Here is a 7,964-nt window from a genome sequence, read left to right on the forward strand (position 1 = left end):
GCTGCCTTTGGAAATTTTCTGTTCAGCTACTTGACTTCTTAGTTTCTTCCTTTAGCTTTGGCTTCTTGGTGCTCTAATGCAATACTCAGAGTCTCATCTGATATCTATCTTGGTCCTTTCTACTTTTTTCAGCCTTTGTAATGATCTTTTGAATTCTTCATGGACGATTTTCTTCATATCCTCCCAGAGCTCATTTGGTCTACGCTCATTGGTGCTCAAGTCCTCAAATCTGTTCCTGAGATGGTTTTGAAATTCAAGTACAACATAGTACATAGATAAGGAATTTCCAAAAGTTCAAGCAGGATTTAGAAGAGGCTGTGGCAGCAGGTATCTCATTGCTGGTTAAATGGATCCTGGCTGAAAGTAAGGAATACCAGAAGAATGTCCATTTGTGCTTTATTGATTAGGCAAAGGTATTTGACTGTGTTGATCATAACAGGTTGTAGCTGACATTGAGAATAGGAGGCCCAGAGCACTTGATTGTACTCGTGAGGAACCTATACCTGGACCAGCAGGCTGTTGTACAAACAGCATTGCATGGTTTAGAATTGGAAAGGGAGTACCTCAGGGTTGTATTCTCTCTATATGCCTGTTCAATGTATATGCTGGGAAAATTATCTGAGAAGCTTGACTCTATGAAGAGGAGTGTGGCATCAGGAAGGGAGCTCATCAATAACCTGAGTTCAGCAAATAATAAAACCTTACTTGTTGAAAGTGAGTAGCCTTCAGTGTGGATTGCGTCTCAATATCAACATTCTTACCACTGGACCAATAGGCAGTGTCAAGATGAGATAAAAACTATCAACAGCTTCATCTTGCTTAATCTAAAAGTAACACTATTGTTACCAGCAGTCAGGAGATAAAGAGATGTTATTGCACAGGGAAAATCTGCTGTTAGGGACCTTTCTAAATTATTGAAGGTTAGTGATGTCAGTTTGAGGACTAAGGTGTGTCTGATTCAGGCCATGGTCTTTCCAGTTACTAACTATGTGTCTGAGACCTGGACAATGAATATTAAGGACAGAAAAAGAATTCATGCCTTTGAGCTGTGGCATTGGAGAAGAACATCCGATGTGCAGCCAAGAGAACAAACAGATATGTCTTGGAGATGGTGCAGCTGGATTGCTCTTTGAAGGCAAGAATGATGAGGCTTTGCCGACATACTTTGGACATGTTGCTAGGAGGTGTTATTCCTTGCAGAGGGACATCAGGTTGGGAAAGGTGACGGATTGATGAAGGAGAAGAAGACCCTCAACCAGGTAGATTGACTGTTTCAATGGGCTCTTGGGTGTCAGAAAGTGTGAGGATGGCTCTGGGTGGGACTAGATACAGATATTTGGTTCATAGTGTCACTGTGAGTTGTGCTTAACTCCATAGCACCTTACAACAACAGTTAACCCCAGAGTGTTACTTAGAACTTTAAATGCAATAGTAAAGAACTTGGAGAGTTACCACATTCTCGTGGGAGATATTTTTCCTTCTACATAGTTATTATTTCTTTTATTTTCTTTTTTCTCTAGTTTATTTACTAAATTTGAATACAAGTTTGAACAAATTCCTTCAGTTTCCCTCATCCCTCCATCCATCAATTTGTACAACCAGATAATTAACCATCCCCCACTCCCCTGCACATCTACATCCCTCTGCTTCCAGCCTTTCTCACCTCTATTGAATCCTTGTACTCATTCTACAATCATGGTTTTATGCAATATTTATCCTTGTGGGTCTGAGTTAGTTCGCGTAGCATAATGCTTTCCAGTCCCGCCCACGTTTGGTAATACTTACAAAACTGTTGCTCCTGCATGCTGCATAGTTATTTTTATCTTAATGCATGTATGTATAAGATATGTGCATTTTTCTAATACCTCTTTTCCCTAGAACTTAGCAGGTAATTAGTATCTCTCAGTAAAAGCTAAAAATAAACCTTTCTAAATAAATGTATTATTTAATATATATTTCCATTTTGAAATCTATTTTCTTTATTTCAGCTCTTTTGTGCATGTAGAAATGAACTATTTTCCTTTTCTAACGTTTTTTGCAATTAGAAAATAATTGTTTTAAATAAAATTTTAGGTTATTTGTTTAAAATGGCACAGGCATTTGTCTGAGATCAGATGGGTTTGTGTTTATATGAGTATAAAGGGAAATACAGCATAAGTTTTACTATGAGTGAATAGTTGATATCTCTTTTATGGTAAAAGAAAAAAATTAATGGTACAGTTAAACCACCTTCCCAATTAGTTTGTAAACTTCATTTGTAGTGGCCATTTCTTCATCTCTTTGTGGTCAACAGAGCTTTTCAAACAACTTTTCATTTAATGAATATTAAATTGATTGGACTTACTAGTAATTTTATGCTGGTTCAAGTAAGCATTTCATGCCATTTTAACCTTACATAATGAATATATTCGTTTTACTGCAAGTATTAATTTTATATAAAAAATTGATGGGTTAAGTCAAGTGATACAGTGGATTTAATAAAAATATGAGTCATGCGAATCTGAATTTTATGTTTTCTCCACAATTTGGAAGGTTTGAATTAGAAAAGGAATGTGACACTTAGTAAAGGTGAATTTTATAGACAGATTTTTAAAAGCTTAGGTAGTTGATCGATTTGTGAAATTGGGCTTAGATTAAAATAAATTTAAAATGTTGAATGTTGAACTATCTTTTGGAATGTCAAAAGGGGTTTATAAAAATTAAATTTCCAAATAGTCAAATAGTACATATTTTTATGCATTTAATAAAATAGAAGGTATCTTTTAACCATCTGGAAATTTTACATTATACACTTTGGTTAGTGACTTTCTCTTCAATTTTTATTTTATATTCCAGGGTTTCCTTCCTCTCTTACCTTCCTACTGTCATATGCTGTGTATCCTGAACATAGCTCAATGCTTGGCCAGAATAATCTCTCTTGCCAGCTTAAAATCAAAGGGAGTACTGAGAAAAACAGCTGAGCTGTATTAGGCAGCCACAGTCTGGCCTGCATTGCTTCACTGCTGAATAACACATCACAGGTGCAGGATTAGTGCTGCCTCTGGTACTGGGTGTTTTAGTGGAAACCCCTAGCAATTCTGTGCTGTCTCATGTCTCTCATCCCAGGGAACCTGGCAACAATACATCAAGCGCACAGAAATCAAGAGTGAGTAGTGGGGCAGCCTTATATCTTACAGAGGCTGACTTTTTTTTCTCTTCCAACCAAAAAAAGTAAGCCAATTCTGGCACCAAAATGATGTTAGGACTTATTCTTTCTTGGCGTAGATAACAGGCATAATTCACAAGTTCATAATTTTATGTACAGAATCCCTTGGCTAGTAAATGCAATGTGACTTCACTGTCCTAGCAGAACAATTTTGTTTCCTTTAAATAAGTGAACTTTTCATGTGTATTATTTTAAAGTGACATATGAATGCACATGAATTTACTCCCCCCCTCAAATTCCAACATTATCATAATTAAAATCAGCTGTTTTGGCTTTTTAAAGTCCTTTAGAATAATTTGTTTGTAGCTTTTGACATTTTAAATTCTTCTCCATGTCATGTAACTCTAAAACCATAGATTATAAAAGTTAAGATCAAATTGTATGACCCTATAATTAAGGCTCCCCACGTTGGATTCTTGTACTTGTTCTACAGTAATGGTCTTCTAGAGTATCTGTCTTTTGGAGGGTGAGTTAGTTCACTCAACATAATACTCTCCAGTCCCTCTCAAATTAGGTAGTAATTTACAAAATCATTGCTCCTGCATGCTGCATCGTATTCCATTGTGTGAATGTATTGTAATTTTCCAATCTGTTCTTTTGTGGTTGGACATTTGGTCTGTTTGTATGTCCTTGCTATGGTGAATAACGCTGCTATGAACATTGGTGTACAAGTCTTTGTGCCTCATTTCTCAGGGTTTCAGGGTATATACCAAGCAGTGGAATAGCTGGGTCATATGGAATTTCTATGTTCAGATTTTTGAGGAAATGCCAAATTGCCTTTGAGAGTGGTTGTACCATTTTACAATCCCACCAACAATGTATAAGAGTTTCTATCTCACCACATCCTCTCCAACATATATTACTTGCTGGCCTGCTGAAAAAGAAAAAAAATTAAAAAATTATCTTTAAAAGAGTAATTTATTATTACTCTTTTTTTATGAAAATTTATTAAATGATGATTGTTTTAAAGGAATTACGACATCACTTGATTTTTACCAAATACGTTGTACATTGTAGAGCAAGATGAATTATGCATTGGGAAAAATTAAGGCAAATTTAATAATGCATGTAAGTTTTAAAATCAATTTTAGAAGACTTTTCTGAAGAGGATAAGTAATGCAAACTATGTGTGCAACAGACTTTAAATGTTTCTTTCATGACAATTTTTCCCTTAAAACTCCATGTTGTTGTGTACCGTAGAGTCAGAACTGACCCATAGCTGACCCTTCAGTGGGTTTGCAGAGGAAGTAATTGCACAAGAGGAGATTGCCCATCCTTCTCCCACAGAGCAATTGGTGGCCTTAAGCTGTGTGCCTTCAGGATTACAGTGTAGCTTCTTGCCACTTGACCACCAGAGCTCTAATATAATAATATTATTAAAGATCATATTTTGTCTTAGATTCTCATTGTTCTTTATTGTGTCCTTGTACGTTTAGTTTTGGGGTTTTTTGGGTTTTGGTTTTGTTTTTTCTTTAAATTTTTTTAAAATTTTATTATTTTTGTGTTTGTGTGTGTACCGTCAAATCGGATCTGACTGGTACAGGAGGAGATTGCCCTTCCTTTTCTGGCAGAGCATCTGGTGGATTTGAACCACATATCTCTGGGATTGCAGTGTAGCTTCTTGCCACTAGGCCACCAGAGCTCCTGGGGTTTTGGGTTTTTAAGGACATCATGCTGGGTACAAATAGAAGCCAAGGAAATGTGATCATACCGGCATAACAACAACCCTAGTCAAGACATTTTTAGCAGCTATTACTTTTCATCATGGATCATTAAATCTACTGGTGGTAATAATAATTGATCAACAGTCTGACCTTGGTTTTTAAATATATATATTTTATGTCTCAAATATTTAAATATTTGAATAGCAATGCATACATACCTATTTGGATCAGTATGTACCTTAAAGTATTCTTTGACTGTTACCCAGTTATGAAATACAGTAAAGGTTAGAAGAAGAACGATCCCAAATGCTTTCTAGGTTTTTTATGTTTTGGGGTTTTTTTTAAGGTGATAAAGAATAGGCTGGGCATGGTGATTTGGCTTCTCCTTTGTTTGGCTTCTTTGTTTCTCTGTACATGTATGAGTTTGGTTGAAGTAATTTTACACTGCAGATTCTCTTGGGAGTGTTTCATAAAGCTGTACAGTAAGTTTTGGTGTGGTGGCAGGTTGAACATCTACTTTGATTAGTGTAAGAACTCTGTGAAACAAAGCACTGATAGAACTCTTACTGAATAAAGCTAGAGCTCCTTACTGGGAAATCAGCCAGGTCCTCCTCGGTTCTTTGACATTATTCTCAAAGAGATCATGGTTCATTTCCTTTCCAACAATGTGAACTTTCATAATAAATATTTTAAAATTCTGAGATATTTTAATGTTTTAATCATCTAATCCACCATGAGTATATTTTTGGTTTTGGGATTAAGGTTGCTGTTAAGTATTATGTGATCATTTGCTTAGTTATTTCATATTCTGTATCTTGATACTTTTATTAGAGTATTCAGAATGGAGTTGTGCTTTAGGATTTTTTTCAGAAATTTAACTATGTTTATCATTTTCTTTCTGTCAATTCAAATGCATAATAAAATCTGAAAGAAAGGCCAGCTCTGATTTTAACAGAAAAGTATAAATGTGATGTTCAGAAATTTCTAATTCTTAAAATCAGTCATTATGCTTATTCAGTGTTCACAAATCTGTCAATCACCTACAAAACAAATGAATGTGTATATTATTTCTTGGTATTTATATACAGTGAAACTGAATAAGAGGCAAGACTTTTTGGGTCTGTCTTGGTTTTTGAAGTCTTACAAGTTTTCCACCTATAACAGGGCCAAGACCCACCACTTTTGTTCATCACACATCTTAGTGAGAAATATTTGAATTTCCCTTCTCTGATAGTTTTTGGCCTTAAACAAATTCTAGCATTCACAGATCTTATTGTATTATTTACTGGGTTCGTAATTTATGTAAAACATAATCTGTAGTGTTGTTATTAGGTGCCAGCAGGTCACCTTTAACCCATAACAACCCTATGTACAAGAGCTCTGAACCTTGTCCTATCCTGTGCCAGCCTCATGGTCTCTACCTGTCTCTTCCTTTTTTGTGGTAGTCACTGTGTTAACCTATCTTGTCTTCATCTCTTTTGCTGACCCTCTCTCCATCTTTCACAGTATGATGTCTCTGTCCAAGGACTGGTTGCTCCTGGAAATATGCCCAAAATAAGTGAGGTAAAGTTTAACCATCCTTGACTCTAAGGAGCATTGTGGTTGCACGTTAATCAAGATGTTTATTTCTTTAGGCAGCCATTGTGTATTCAATACTCATCGCCAGTATCACATTTCAAAGGCATTGGTTCTTCCTTATCCATTTTCCGTCTTTCAGATGCACAGGAAACAGTTGAAAGACTGTGGCTTGAATCGGGTGAACTTTGGTCTCCAGACCAACATCGTTGTGCTCCAGCACTTTGAAGAGGCCATTGATTTTCCCAGTGCAACACAGCTTTCTATTTCTTGACAGTTGCTACAGTGGGTAATGATTACAGATCCGTGTAAAATTAAACCATTGATAACTTCTATTTTTTCCATTTGTCATGATGTTACCTATTGGGCTAGTGGTGAGAATTTTAATCATAATCAAGCATACATAAATTAACCACATGACTAAGTGAAATTCACTTTCTTTTGGGAGGATTTTGAGATGTCTCAGGCAGAGGTTTTTATGATGTAAAATGTTGAAAATATGTTTAGTAGAACCTGAGTGATGTGGCAATATGTAGATGTGAGTATGATGGCAGGAAAAGGAATAGTCAGTGAATGAAAGTGTGGATGAATATCTAATGATTAAAAATCCAAATTTCTAAAGAGGTAGCACATCTCTCACAATATTATAGGATTTTCTTAACACACTCAAATTATCTCAACAAAGAACCAGTACAATGAAAAATTCACGGTAGCTATGGTTATGTTTTTCATAAAAAAGTACTCCTTGACTATTGCCACCATAGTAACCTGCATTCTTACATACTTCTGGCTAGATTTACTTACATTTGACACTCCTGTAGGGCAGTGTGACGTCTGTTTTACTGTTTTCATATACTGTTGCTTAGTTTCTCCACATGTAGTTGATTTGTCTTACTTCAATCCATGTGGTGGTGATTGTTTCACTGGTTATTTTATAGAGGGTGCCATCGGGTGATCTGGGCCATTGTACTATGTAGATGAAATTTATTTAATGATGATTTACCACAGGCAAAAAGAATAATTACTGTACTTGAAACATCTGGAGCAGATTTTCTGTACATTTCTTAGGTAAAAATAAAAACCAGAAACACCCACCCAAAAAACCTCTGTTTTTGACATAGGGTTTTTGCTTATGATAAAGGAAAAAGAAATTATTCTAAATAAAAGGAAATGGAAGAGAAAGACAAGAATTAGGAAAAGGTAGGAAGATAAAGAAGAGAAATAGAAACAAATGAGAGAATAAGGGGGAGAACTGAAAAGAAAAACTGAGGGGAAAACCAAAGAATGATTTTAAAAGATCCAAGAGTGAGGTCCAAGATGGCGGCAGAGGCAGAGACGGCGTGGTGAGCTGCGGTAGTAGCGAACCACTTAAAGCAGGGCCATTATGGCCTTCCACAGACTTCGGCTTATTGATAATTGAACACTTAAACAGTTGATGACTGGCCCTCAGTGAAGATTGAAGCTCAACAACAGGAATTCAAGGATTCCCAAGGAGAAATGGGCCAAAGAAGATGATTACC

General features: G+C 36.0%; 1 protein-coding gene across 3 annotated transcripts in view; it reads left to right on the forward strand.

Annotated features, from left to right (window-relative positions):
- Positions 1-7,964, forward strand: part of BMPR1B (bone morphogenetic protein receptor, type IB) — a 265,052-nt gene that overhangs the window by 151,391 nt on the left and 105,697 nt on the right. Inside the window, exon 1 of one of the 3 annotated variants that reach the window (XM_006900755.1) lies at positions 3,014-3,145. The exons of the other annotated variants lie outside the window; for them this stretch is intronic. The gene's annotated coding sequence lies outside the window, so the exon portion shown is untranslated. Of the gene's footprint in view, positions 1-3,013; positions 3,146-7,964 lie in introns of those variants that run through there. 3 annotated transcript variants of the gene reach the window in all.

Source organism: Elephantulus edwardii, unplaced genomic scaffold, assembly GCF_000299155.1.
Source record: "Elephantulus edwardii isolate Elephantulus edwardi_28Jun2011 unplaced genomic scaffold, EleEdw1.0 scaffold00294, whole genome shotgun sequence".
In the NCBI taxonomy this organism is placed as follows: Eukaryota; Metazoa; Chordata; class Mammalia; order Macroscelidea; family Macroscelididae; genus Elephantulus; species Elephantulus edwardii.